The sequence below is a fragment of the Lathyrus oleraceus genome, chromosome 5 (genome assembly GCF_024323335.1).
Source record: "Lathyrus oleraceus cultivar Zhongwan6 chromosome 5, CAAS_Psat_ZW6_1.0, whole genome shotgun sequence".
Classification (NCBI taxonomy): Eukaryota; Viridiplantae; Streptophyta; class Magnoliopsida; order Fabales; family Fabaceae; genus Lathyrus; species Lathyrus oleraceus.
Window position 1 is genome coordinate 496,448,882 of NC_066583.1, and position 14,352 is coordinate 496,463,233.

Consider the following 14,352-nt stretch of genomic DNA (forward strand, 5'->3'; position numbering starts at 1 on the left):
CCCCCTTTGACCATGCGCGGGCATGGGATTAGCATTCACGATGGGAGATGGTGCAAAGTTGATTGCCTTCGAATCCACCAGGTCTTGAACTGTGTGCTTAAAAGCTTTGCAGTTCTCTATATTGTGTCCGGGCGCACCTGAGTGAAATTCGCATTTGGCATTCTCATCATAATTGGCTGGCCTTTGATCAGGTCTCAAAGGTGCCAGAGTCCTTAACTGTACCAACCCCAAGTCTTGCAATTTCTTGAACAAAAAGGAATAGGTTACAAGAGGCCTGTCAAACTGCCGGTCGTTCATTCTCCCCCTGACTTGGTACCCAGCCCTCTGAGGCCTCTGCTGAAAGGGTTGTCTCTGCTGTTGAGGTTGTTGTTGCTGCTGTGCAGGTTGATTGTCAGCAGGAATGGTTACTGCAGCAGTGTGCTGAAAGTAACGATCCTTACTGGGTCCTCTTTGAGCATAGACCGCACTAGTATCACCCTCTTTCTTTCTCTGGCCATTACTGAAGGGCTTCTTCGACCCTGAAGAAGAAGCATTACCCTGAATCTTTCCGAGCTTCAGCCAACTCTCAATCCTCTCGCCAGCCACCACTATATCTGAAAAGTTCGTCACTGGACAACCAACCATCCTCTCGGCGAACGCCCCCTGCAGGGTTCCCATGAAGAGATCAGACATCTCTCTGTCCACCAGTGGAGGTTGTACTCTGGCAGCCAACTCCCTCCACCTTTGAGCGTATTCTTTAAACCCCTCGTTATTCTTTTGAGACATACCCTGCAGCTGGGTACGACTCGGAGCCATATCAGCGTTGAACTGATACTGTTTAAAGAATGCGTCACCAAGATCCTGCCAGCTTTTAATATTTGAGGACTTGAGCTTGGTGTACCACTCCAGTGAGCCTCCGGACAGACTGTCCTGGAAAAAGTAAATCCACAGCTTCTGGTCCATGGTGTAAGCTGAGATCTTACGGACAAATGCCTGAAGATGCGTTTCGGGGCAGGAACTCCCATTATATCTATCAAATGTGGGCGCCTTGAATTTCTGTGGGATCACAATCCCCTCTACTAGCCCCATGTTTGACATATTGACCACCCCAGGAGTGGCATAGCTCTCCAAAGCTCGGATCTTCTCAGCCAGCAGCTGAATCTCTTTATTCTGTGGTGGGGCACCGTATTGTCCGAACGGTTCGTTGTGCATCGAGAATTGATCGGCCTCTCGGTCTTCTTCTCTGTCATCATCAACCCCGAAGAAAGGCGGGAAAATACTGTCCTTCATATTCTGACCAGGTTGACCACCCGTCGTGCCAAAACCAGCAGCATTATTCACTATACCCACGGTTGTCCTTTTACCACCATCTCGAGAACCACCCAGCCCCTGGTTGGAGACACCATCCAGGTTCACACCACTATTTGCCGCTGAAGCCCGCTCGAGCTTCTCAACCTTGTCAGCTAAAGCCTTCTGACCAACTTGTAACACCTCAAAATTTGCCCTCCTCTCTTGGGACTAAGCTTAACATATTGCATTACATTTTTAGGTCATTAGGCATTGCATATTGCATATCATGTGGTTACATTGTGCAAGCCATTCTCCCAAGTCTTGATCAGAAGATGAGGAAGTCCAAGTGCAAGCCTAGGGTTTATTGACTGATCATGGGCCATCTGAGGATTGGGCTGTGAATTAGGGTTTTGTGATTCTCCAAGGATATTGGTCTTCATCTTGATTGAAGTGATACATCATCATCATCATGATTGGATGTCATAAGAAGATTAAAGAAGATTTCTTGAGATTAGGGTTTTGACCACTGGTCAACCCTAATCAGTTGCATTGGGCCAATCAGGGCATGATCAGGAGATGGGGTCTATGATGGTTATGGGGTTCATTATATGATTATATTGAGCTAATTGAGGCTAGGGTGTCACCCTTGAGCCATTTCAGTTGGAGATTGGAGTTCAGATTGATCTACGCATTGCCAGATTCATCTATCAGTTGAAAAGTCAACTATGGTCAACTGTACATGATCTGATGGATTTGGAGGTAGAAATGAGTTGGATACACTTCATTCATGTTGGAACAAGTGTTAAATGACATTGCAAAGCTTAAGAATGAAGAAAATCAAGTCAGGACAAAAACTGCCAAAAATAGAAAGTGACTTGTAATGGAAGTTTCCAAAAATGGAAAGTTTTTGACCTCAAAGCCACGTGTCCAAGGAAGCTTCAAATGAAAAATTGTTCAACATGAAAGTCGTAGATCTTGTTCTCACCTTTCCAAAAAGTCCAAGAACTTGAAAATCCCATGTATGGTTGGGAAATTATGGCTCAGTGAATTTCAAAAATGACCCATAATCAGGAGGCCATAATTTCCACATGGTTTGTCCAAATTGCAAGTTCTTTATATGCACAAACTCCATTTGACATGTACTTTCATGGTGCATAATTGGATTTTCTCAAAAGTGGTCAATGCAAAAAGTCAAATTTCAACTGGACAGTTAAAATGGACCAGGGGCAAAATTGTCCAACTTGTGAAATAATTGGAATTTTTGAGTGGGGATTTTTGCAACACCTCATAAATGGCATTTGAAATTTGTTGGAATCATCATTTCATGGCAAAGGCTTGTAATTTGAGATTTGACTTGAAAAATGAAAGTGCAAAAATGGACAAAGTGGCATTACATAGTGAATTTGAAAATTACACATCCAATGAGAGTGAGGCAAGTGGCAACAGCTCACACATGGCATTTGGAAGTTGTGTGAGCTGTCAAAGAGGTGGCAATGAGCTGGCATGTGAAATTCCATTTTTGCCCTCACTTGAAAATTAGCATTTCACTAACAAATGCAACTTGGTTAATTAACATGATTAAGTGATGATTAAGCATTGGTATATAAACATAATCTCATTCTAATCATAAGAAAAAAATCATTTCATCAAATTCAGATCTGAAACTTTCCAAATTCTCTCAAAATCTCAAGAACTCCAAAACCTTCAAACTCATCAATCTTCCTCAATCTTGGATCAAACTTCGAATTTCTTGTTGCATCAATCTTCAATCATCATCCTCTCCATCTGTTTGTGAAGTTTGGAAGGAAAGGAGTGTGGAATCGCAGCTGCACCTACAAGCTTCATCAATGGCAAATCGAGATTGTGTGCGCTAGGAGCCAAATCAATTGAACCTAAGCCTAGCAATCATCTTCCTTATCACTCTAGTTCATCTGTTTGTGGAAATCGAAGCACAAGAGCATCAATTCCAGCGCTGCCCTCTCCAGGTGAGTGAAAATCGAATCGCATGAAATGCTTAATGGTTGTATGCGTTTTAAAGCTCATGCTATGTAGAGTACAATGATATGTTTAGTTTCGATTATAGATGACTGTAGCTCACGAGATCTGGATTCAAAGTTTTAAGGACGAACCCTAACGCGATCGATTCATGAGATAGAGGAACTTTTAGGTTAAATTAGGTTGATATTTAGATTCCTCATGCTCAGACGGTTCTAACGAGTATACGCATGTTAATTTTCGTTGAGTTTCGATGTTCATCATATTCATGTGTTTTCTGGAAATTCTGGGGAAGAAGAGAACGAATTCTGGAAAATTGGTGTGTTAGATCCGGAAATCCATTTGAAATTTTGAATAGGCAGTTTCCCGCTCCCGCGCCTGGTATTTACGATAGTGCCATTGGTGAATTTAATTAATTATAATAATTCATACAAATTCTTAAAAAATTCATTAACACTTTAGAAAATTCATAAAAAATTGATAAAAAATCAGAAAAATGTGTGGATTTTTTCTTTGACTTTCTCATTGACTGTAGAACTTTTTTGACCTATTGGTTGAAGTTGTGCATGGTAGAAATTATGTTTGACTTAGGGTTGTTCCACATGTGTGACATTTTGCTACATCCTACCATTTTGATTGTGAAATGCTCATGATCACAAATAAATGCTTGGAAATTTTTGTGGTAATTTTAGACTGGTTGATGATGATTTACATGTACATTTTGTGAATTTTTGATTCCTGATCATTGAGTTATGAATTTTGGAACTTAGGTGTGACAATTTGTGTCACACCTCATTATGTCAACTTGCTGGATTTTTGTTAGTGATCTATACTTGTTGGATTAATGTGAAATTTTGCATGATGGTTGATTAACATGTTAGGATGCTATTTGATTTTTTGTGGAATTTTATGTGGCATTTTCAAATTGATTTCCATTTTTCATCTTTGTTGGTCAATTGTGCAAGCTTGTGTGACATGTGTTTGAAATATCCTTGTGAAATGCTCATATGGTATTGAATGGTCATGAAATTTTGTATGATAGTTATAGACACATGATGTGACATCCCTGTTTTGGTCTCATCCATTTCTTTATTGTTTTCATTAAGTTATGAATTTTTGAAGTGGAAGCATGTGTTGATGTTGTGATTTGGAGCATATAATTGTGTCTGTTTTTGTTGATTTTCATTGACATGGTTCCATTTGCCCAATTAAGCTGAAATTTGGTGTGCCATACCTGGATTAGGTCCTGTTTAGGTGTAATTTATTTGAGAATTTTTGAAGTTGTTTTGATGTGGATTTGAATGCAATAGTTCTGTTTGCATGTTTGGTGCTTCATTTGAACTAGTTTGGATTGTTTTGTGCATAAAATGAACATGATGAATGATATGAACATGAGACCAATGGTGTTTGCTTTTGTTTGACATTAATTTGACTTTGGTTTGAGAATACCTTGCTGTTTAGGAATTTTTCTCACTTTTGGACCCTAGGCTTAGCCTAGTGGTCTTGTTGCTAACATTTGATTGATTTTTCAGGATGAAAGGTGCAATGTGTATGGAGAATGAATCAAGTTAAATGCAATTGATGTTGTTTGATGTTTGTACACTAACATAACATTGTTTTGTAGGTTGTGGAGCTTGGGTTTGAGCTCATTAGCTTGCCTTTGTGTGCCTTGGCTTGCATAGTTTGACTGATTAATATTTGTTGTTTTCTGATTGTTTGTCTGAGTTGCTAACTGGTTAGCTTTTGTACAGGTACACTTAGTTGCTCAGTTCTCTTAAGAACTTGCATTGCTTTGCTTATAAGCAACTAGCATTGAGGTATTGCACCTTCTTCTTCATGTAGTCTGGAGACCCGGCTGTTACCGGGCCGGGCAAATAAATGTCTGAAGTCCTCCTTAAGAGGCGATGATTGTGATTGTTTAATTTTGTGCCTAAGCAGGTAAAGTCCTTAATCAAGGCAATTGGTGGAAGGTAGGGATATGCAATCTATCCCCCACTATTCAGTTGAGTCTTCTCCTTGCTCCCATTACATGGTTGTAGCATTGAGATCAAAAGCCCAAGATCTGTGTTGTCGCACAATCGAGTCGGAGTCATCGAGTATAGAAGGGTTCCCCTATTCTGGACCCATGCTCATTTGTCAGAAGCTCTCCCTGGTTAGGGATAAGAGCTGTGAGGTCTGATCCTCACTTCACCTCTCATCTGCTTCACCTTAGCCTCGTAATGGCAAGGTTAAGAGCAAACCCAGCCCGTACAGACAACTCGCTTCGGCAGTCAAACCTATTGTGTGAGCCACTTGTTTGCTTATAGTGCGTGCTGTGTGGATATCTGTTTGAGATGCTTGTTCTCATTGGATGTATGCTTGAATTATTTTGAATGCTTGTATGCTTGCTTCTTTCCTGGATAGGAGTAGTTTGCTTATGCAAGTAGGATAGAAAACCGAACTTAGGGTAAACGATGCATGACAACACTAGGCTCGAGTCCAGCTCCCTAGTAGTGTGTCTTTCCCTGGTTTCTGGCTAGTTTGCATGTTCTTCCTTTCCCTTTCAGGGGAACTACATCGCCCTGCTCCTTGTTCCAGACGAGGTATGTAGGCAGGTGGTCGTGCGAGACCACTCCGGGCAACCTTTTTCTTTTTTGCGTGTGTTTGCTTGTTATCTGATTGCATGTTTTGGTTCGGATGCCGACGTAAGCCCAGTGATTGGCTGTCGGGCTCCACGTTTGCCGTTTTGAGTGTGTTTTGGTTTGGATGCCGACATAATTCCATCCAGTGGTTGTCGGGCTCCATGTTTGCCACCCTTGCTTGTTTGTATGTTTTGTGTTGTTTGGCGTGCGTAAGCCGAACCACAGTGGCTCTGATTCTTGTTCCAAACAAGATATGTAGGCATAAGGTGCGATACCTTATCGAGCTCGTTCCTCTTAACCCCACCTGCGTTCCCTTGTGTGTGTGTGTGATGTCTTAGCAACCTTTTCTTTATTCTAGAACGTGGATCCCGTCGAGTACGACGGACGTGAGGGGTGCTAATACCTTCCCCTTGCGTAACCGACTCCCTTACCCTTTCTCTCTGGTCGCGAGACCATTTCCTTTCCAGGTTTCTCTGAGCGTTTCCTTTCCCTATCTTGGGATAAATAACGCGCAGTGGCGGCTCTGTGTTGTATTTTTATTTGAGCTTCGCCGGTTGATTTTTCGCAGGATGCGACAGCTGGCGACTCTGCTGGGGATTTCCGATGTAGACCTGTGCTGGTCCATCTTCCCTAAGCGAGTCTTTCCTAGCGTTCTAGGATTAGTTTAGGTTGCTTGTGATGCTTGATTTATTGCATTTATTATTCTAACATGTATATATTTGCATTAATGTCTGCATGCATCATACTATCATGTTGTTGACGTCCTCTGTGCAGGTGGTTCCTCTGTTATGGGGTGGGTGTTCTGAGTGAGGCCCAATACCCAGGCCTGAGTACACACCTAGGATTAGCGTGGTCTCATGTCGCTTCACATGTTGTACGACATGATGCGGAGACATGTCACCACAGCCGGACGAGGTTCATTTGAGAGAGTCTGGCCGGGTGGAGTTATTCCGCTTAGGTTGGATTATCTCTTTTGGGCTATTGACTCTGGTGACCGATCATTTCCCGGATCTTTGGTTTAGACGATCTCAGGAGAGCTATAATGGCACACCCGAAAGGGCAAACCCATTGAGTATCTCTGCCCGATTGTCGAGACTATTATCCGCCTTAGGGTGACCTGATTAGAATTTACCTGTGAGGGGAGGGTTGATTCTTACAGATGCATGTTCTGTTGGTGACTCAGATGGTGACTAATTGTTCCGTGGATCAGAGTCCTATTTATAAGTCGGATTTATGGCCGTTTATTTCTGAGACGCCGGAGTGTTGTCCGTGGTATTCATCAGTGGGGATCCGTTTATTTCAGGATTCCCCGGGCCGAGTTATTTATCAGTGGGGATCCGTTTATTTCAGGATTCCCCGGGCCGATTCAGAGGTTATGGTATCTGATCAGAGTTTGGTGATGATGATGATGATGATGTGTCTGTCTTCCGTTTATTTCGGAACCCGTGGGTCAGATTTGTGGTTGCATGTTTTCCTTCAGATGGTTGTGATCAGTCCAGGGATCCGAGTTGTGGTTCAGAGCAACAGATGATTAGAGGACTTGGAGGATGGCCCATTGCATTCATGCATCAGCATCATCCACATTTTGCATTCATCTGCATCGAACTTACGTCTAGCCATGTGGGGAGTATTATTGGATTGTGAAGCTGGTTGAGAGACATTCGGATGTTAGAATGTTATTGGTGAAATATTATCTGTCTCGATGAAACCAGGATCAAAAGACAGAAGCTTCCTCATATGGATAGATGTTGCATTCATGCATATTAACCCATTTGTTGTTTTGTAGGTGTCAACCGGTGCGCATAGCTCGTTTGCTCAGATATCCTGCTGGGGGCAACAAATTCAAACTGATGGATCTTCCCAACGCCGACATCCTCGAGTTGAAAGAGATGGTGAGGGATTTGTTCAGTGTTGTGCAAGGGCTTGCCTTGGGGCAGAAAGCCATGGCCGAGAGATTAGAAAGGATTGAGGGCTGGATGATCAAGGAAAAAGTTCAGGGAAAGGCTCTGTCATCCGAAGTAACAAATCCCTCTGGCTCTGTAGTGAAGAGATCCCTTGACAGTGGTCAGCCCAAGAAGAAGGTTGAATCAGGTGGTGCGCAGACTAAAAGAGAATGCGGTAAGGATCGTTACCACCCTTATGCTGCCACCGTAACCATTCCTGTTGGTGATTCATCTGCACAACAGCGGCAACCACCACCTCAACAGAGGACACAAAGAGCAGTGGGCCAAGTGAGAAGAAGGACGACAGATCGTCATTTCAATAAGCCGCCCGTGACTTACGCCTCTCTGTTTAAAAAGTTGATGGATCTTGGGTTGGTTCAGCCGAGGACGATGGTTCCTATGAGATCTGATCAGAGGCCACCCAACTATGATGAGAACGCCCAGTGCGAATTTCATTCTGGAACACCGGGGCATAACATTGAGGGCTGTAGAGCGTTCAAGAATGTTGTCCAGGACCTGGTGGACTCCAAGGCTATCAATTTTGCACCATCTCCGAATGTTAATGCTAATCCCATGCCGGCACATGGTCAGGCGATGGTGAATGCAATTGCTGAAGATTCAGATCACGTCTGTGTGATGGGTGAAAAGAATGACAGTAACTGCGAGTTTGATGGTTGGATAAAGTCGTGTGCACCAGGGATGGGAATCCAGAACTGGAAGGCCTAAACAAGATCATCACTGACACTCATCCTGAAGAGTAATAATTTCTTGTTTTCAGTCTTTATCGGCATGAAAGCCATATGTGTTGCCCGACACGTAATGGTTCATTGTAAGGGTCACCTCATGTTTAAATTTGCATTTTCTGCATCATTAATAAATGGATGTTTTTCAGTCAAAAAGCGGTGTTCCCTGTTTTTCATTTATTTTTGCAGTTTAAAAACAAATAAAAATGGCAATGTTTATTTTCATTTTTTCTCTTTTCGGTTTGTCTCGTTCCGAATGCAAAAAAATAATTCTCCGGATCTCGTCGATAACAATTTGGTTACACCTCATATGACTTCGACAATTCGATCTATCTTGCTGAAGAAGAAGACGAAGAAAATTGTGACCTGCTGGAATTAGCCAGGTTGTTAAAACAAGAGGAGAAGGTGATCCAGCCGCATGAGCAGCGGATTGAGATTGTGAATCCAAGCACCGCCGAGGTCAGGAAGGAAGTGAAAATTGTGGCCGCTTCAGAGGCGAGTCGAGAGCAGAATGGTAGCCTTGTTGAAGGAGTATGTAGATACTTTCGCCTGGTCATGTCAGAATATGCCAGGGCCGGGTACCAATGTCGTTGCGCACAAGCTACCATGGAGAGAAGACTGTCCTCTAGAGAAGCGGAACGCCGGTGCTACTTATCAGAGAGCCATGGTGACTTTGTTTCATGATATGATTCATCATGAAGTCGAATGCTATGCTATGACATGATAGCAAAGTCCCAAACAGGAGAGGGGCATCTGGTAGACCGGGGCAAGTCGTTTGACCGGTTGAGACAATTCAAACTGAGGTTGAATTCAAGTGAGTGCACTATCAGAGTGCGATCCGGTAAGATGTTGGGGTTCATTATAAGGGAGGAATCGAGGTTCATCCTGCAAAAAAAAAAAAAAAAAAAAAAAAAAAAAAAAAAAAAAAACAAGAAAAAAGAAAAAAAAAAGGGAAACAGTGCCTGAACCGAGAACAAAAAAGAGGTTCGTGGTCTCCTGGGTAGATTGAACTACATGTCATGGTTCACATCTCATTTAACAGCCACGTGGGAACCCATTCAAGAAAAAAAATCAAACGGTCAGGCGAAATAATGATTGCCAAGGGGCATTGAAGAATAAAAAAGAATAAGTCGCAGGAACCTCTGATTCTGATACCTCCTGTGGAGAGAGACTGTTAATCGGTACTTGACGGCCTTCGAGGGGTCTACGAGGTGTATTGGGGCAGCATGACGAGTCTTGTCGAAAAGAGCATGCAATTTACCTTAGCAAAAAGTTTACCGACTGTGAAACAATACATTCACTGTTCGAGAAAACTTGATGTACTTTGGCATAGGCTGCTCGCCGACTGAGACAGTATGCTGATTCATACCACTTTGTGGATTTCCGAGATGGATCCGATCGAGTATGGGTTTGAGAATCCAGCATCGACCGGACGGGTTGTGAAAAGGCGAAAGAATATTGACTGATTTGTGATACTCTCAAGAAGCAATCAAGGGGTGTATTGTCTGATTAAATTGCCCCGCAACCCATTGAGGATTATCAACCGATGAAGTTTGAGTTCCCTGATGAGGACATCTCGAGGTGCTCCGATCGAAAGATTGAGAGTGACCGATCCCGGAGGAGGGGCCTGACCCTGAATCCGAACGGATTCTGATGTCTGATGGGGAGGTTAAGGTGAATAAGCTTTTGCCGCCAGGACAACGTTTGAATGCACCGACGGTGCGATTGTGCAGAAAATGGTGGTAACCTATAAAGACTGGCGTGAGATGTTGCCGTTTGCATTGCATGGGTACAGAACGTCGGTGCGTACATCTACTGGGGCAACTCCTTTCTCATTGGTATATGGAATGGAGGCGGTATTATCTGTTGAGGTTCAGATTCCCTCTTTGAGAGTCCTGATGGACGTAAAATTGCAAGAGGCTGAATGGGTAAGGACCCGGTATGAAGAATTGAGCCTGATAGAGGAAAAGAGGCTAGCCGCCATCTGTCATGGGCAGTTATATCAGCAAAGGATGAAGCGTGCTTTTGACAAGAAGGTGCGACATCGGGTATATCACGTGGGTGATATGGTGCTGAAAAGGATCCTTCCTCCTCAAAACGATCGTAGGGGCAAATGGACACCGAATTATGAAGGTCCGTTCGTGGTCAAGAAGGTTTTCTCTGGCGGAGCCTTGTTGTTAACGACCATGGATGGCGAGGATTTTCCATCCCCTGTGAATGCGGACGCAGTTAAAAAATACTTCGTATAATTGACCCGCTGGACGAAAAGAACAAAATAGTCCAGGCAAAAATGGGCATCCCGGCGAACCAAAAACAGAAAGAAAGGTTCGGGCAAAAGTTAGGGATATAAAATGAAAAAATGTACACCTGGCAAGTCGAAAACCTGAAAAGGCGACTTGGGCAAAAAGGGGTATCCCGGTGGACTGAAAACCCGAAAGGGCGGTCCAGGCAAAAGAGGGATTGAAACGAATGACTGCGTCTAGCATGATCGTTTGCGCGTTGGTTAAAGCATCGTGGATAATGCCCGGTAGGGATCAGTTGGAATAGTCTTGTTCAGAAGGCAGAAAGCATGGAGAGTCTGAGGACATATGGGGTGTAACCGAGTTGGAACTCGATGAGATCGCGGGTTTCACATTGCCATTAGGATAGATTTTTCCTTTTGTGCGCAATTACCTCTTTTCAGGAATTGCTTCCTTTGTATTGCTCATTTGAGCCACACTTTTCCAAACCAATAAAATGCATATTCAGTCAAATAATTTTGTTTTTGTTTTTCATTACCGCTTTGATTGCAAAAACATCCAGATATTTTTGATAAAGAATTTTGCATTTTAAGACATACAGGTTCCTTCCAATGCATGTCTATAAGATTGAAGCTTGAAATCTTATTTGGAAGGTTGAGTGACCCAAGTGTTGAAATCTTGACACGCCTGGGGCACGGTTTTATCTGACGATCTGTTTTGCAGGAACTGTTAGATATTCTTCACTCACTTGCAGGTTGTGATGTGGAAGCTGTTGACAAAACAAATCCCCAGAGAGTTTGCTCAGGAATGAATGAATGAAAGAATGACGAAGTGACGTTGAGGCGTACGACGATCCTTGATGATAATCAAGAAGACTCTTCAAAATCGGAAGATTGGAAAGTCTGTAGAGATTCCCCGCAGGGTCCGATCAGGGACGAATGAATGGGTAGAGAAGCGAGAAGAGATGTTGAGATGTCCGACGACCTTTGGAATTAATCAAGAAGACTCTTCAAAGTCGGAAAATTGAAATGTCTGTATAAGTCCCAGGAGTACGTTTCTCGTCGATCGCGGCGCGACTTGGAATACAAGATGATGGAGCAGAAAAGGTCCAGACGAGTCTGGGAATTCTCAAAAGTGGAAAGCTGATACGAGATTGGGAGGTAGATACCGTGGTTCGACGAGTCGACGGGTGTTCTGTACCAACTTTTCTCATCTTTCCAGCTAGGTCCCCAAGCAGAATCAGAGGACTAGCTCCCCAGCAGATCCAAGGTCTGTGATTTACCCAGCCGAGTAGGGATGGTTATACCGACAGGTTTAAAGCGGTGTTTCCTCAGCAGCCAGGTCCGAAGGTTGCTATTCCCCGAGTGGAGCGGGTTTCAATGAAATATATCTCCAGCAGTGTTCATCCTACCAGTGGATTGGACAATTTTCCGTAGCAGACTGATATCTGCATCCCCAGCTGAGTTGATTCTACGTGTGGATTGCATGGGTTGTCCCCAGCGGAGTAGCATTCGTTTCCCTAGCAGGGTCAGGATAGTTATCCCCCAGTAGGTGTCAGATCAATGCTTCCCCAGACGCCAGGCCTGGAGGTGGCTGTTTCCCAGCAGAGTATCTGTGAGCATTTCCCCAGTGAAGTCGTCAGGTATCTGTGAGGGTTTTCCGAAGCAGAGTCGGGATTGATATCCCTAGCAAGTCAAAGATTGTTGTATCCCCACAGAGTGTTGGTGGTGCTGTTTCCCAGCAGTTTCCCGAGCGGATTGGGTGCAAAGGAGGTTCTTCCCCAGCAAGGGTTACCTTTTCCTAGCAGCAGTGTTATTCCCCAGCAGGGTGGAGATCGGAGTAATGACGAGTTCCTCAGCAGAGTGCCTCGTATTCCCCAGAAGAGTCCCTTGAGGGGGATGCTTTTTATGCATTCATCATGTAGCGTAAGCATAGCATATTGCATAGAATAATAAATCGCGTAGCATTTCCATAATTATGGAGCATTACGCAGAAAAAGATCATGCATCATTGTTGCAAGCATAGAGCTAGTCTCAAGCCGTGGTTACCGTTTGAGAGGTGGTTGTGCCAGAAAGCGAAGATTTTACTCTGTGGAGTTTGGTATCATGACGTCAGATCAGCAATGTTCCCCAGTAGTGCGATATTGGAGGAAATGTTTCCGTCGGACAGAGATGGAAATAAAATCAGAGGACGTTACGCGATCAGCGCGATTCGAGCCGTGGTTACCGCTTGAGGATTGGTTTTATCAGACAGTGAAGGTGTTACTCCGAGGAGTCTAGCATCATGGTTTTAATCAAGGATATTCCCCAGTAGTACGATACTGGAGGGTAAGTTTCTGTCGAGCAGAGATGGGAATGTTAATCAAGAAAGTTTCGGGGTCCAAAAAGAAAAACAAGAAAGAAGATAATCCCCAGCTAAACGCGAAGTGTTTGACTGCCAGGGTTGAATAGAGAGCAGTCGGCTCAGGGCTTGTCATCCTCAGCATGGGTCGTTGCGGCAATCCGGCCAGTTTCCGATTTCCAGATCGAAGAGGTTCTCAACCATCAGGACGAAGAACTTGCGGCAATCCGGCCAGTTTCCGATTTCCAGATCGAAGAAGTTCTCAACCATCAGGACGAAGAACTTGTGGCATTCCGGCCAGTTTCCGATTTCCAGATCGAAGAGGTTCTCAACCATCAGGACGAAGAACTTGTGGCAATCCGGTCAGTTTCCGATTTCCAGATCGAAGAAGTTCTCAACCATCAGGACGAAGAACTTGTGGCACTCCGGCCAGTTTCCGATTTCCAGATCGAAGAAGTTTCCGATTTCCAGATCGAAGAAGTTTCCGATTTCCAGATCGAAGAAGTTCTCAACAGTCAGGACGAAGAACTTGTGGCATTCCGGCCAGTTTCCGATTTCCAGATCGAAGCAGTTTCCGATTTCCAGATCGAAGAGGTTCTCAACCATCAGGACGAAGAACTTGTGGTACTCCGGCCAGTTTCCGATTTCCAGATCGAAGAAGTTTCCGATTTCCAGATCGAAGAGGTTCTCAACCATCAGGACGAAGAACTTGTGGCAATCTGGCCAGTTTCCGATTTCCAGATCGAAGAAGTTTCCGATTTCCAGATCGAAGAAGTTTCCGATTTCCAGATCGAAGAGGTTCTCAACCATCAGGACGAAGAACTTGTGGCATTCCGGCCAGTTTCCGATTTCCAGATCGAAGAGGTTCTCAACCATCAGGACGAAGAACTTGTGGCACTCCGGCCAGTTTCCGATTTCCAGATCGAAGAGGTTCTCAACAGTCAGGACGGAGAACTTGTGGCACTCCGGCCAGTTCCGATTTCCAGATCGAAGAAGCTCATGATGATTAGATCGATGCAGCTTGCGGCAATCCGGCTAGTTTCCCGGTATCCAGACCGAAGTGGTATCCAGACCGAAGAGGTGTCCAGACCAAAGTGGTGTTCAGGCCAAGAAAATGAAAAAGGAGAGCGGGGTTCAAATGCAGAGATCCGAGGATCGTTAGCGCAGAAAATTCCGGGGTTCAAGAAAATAAAAAATAGAG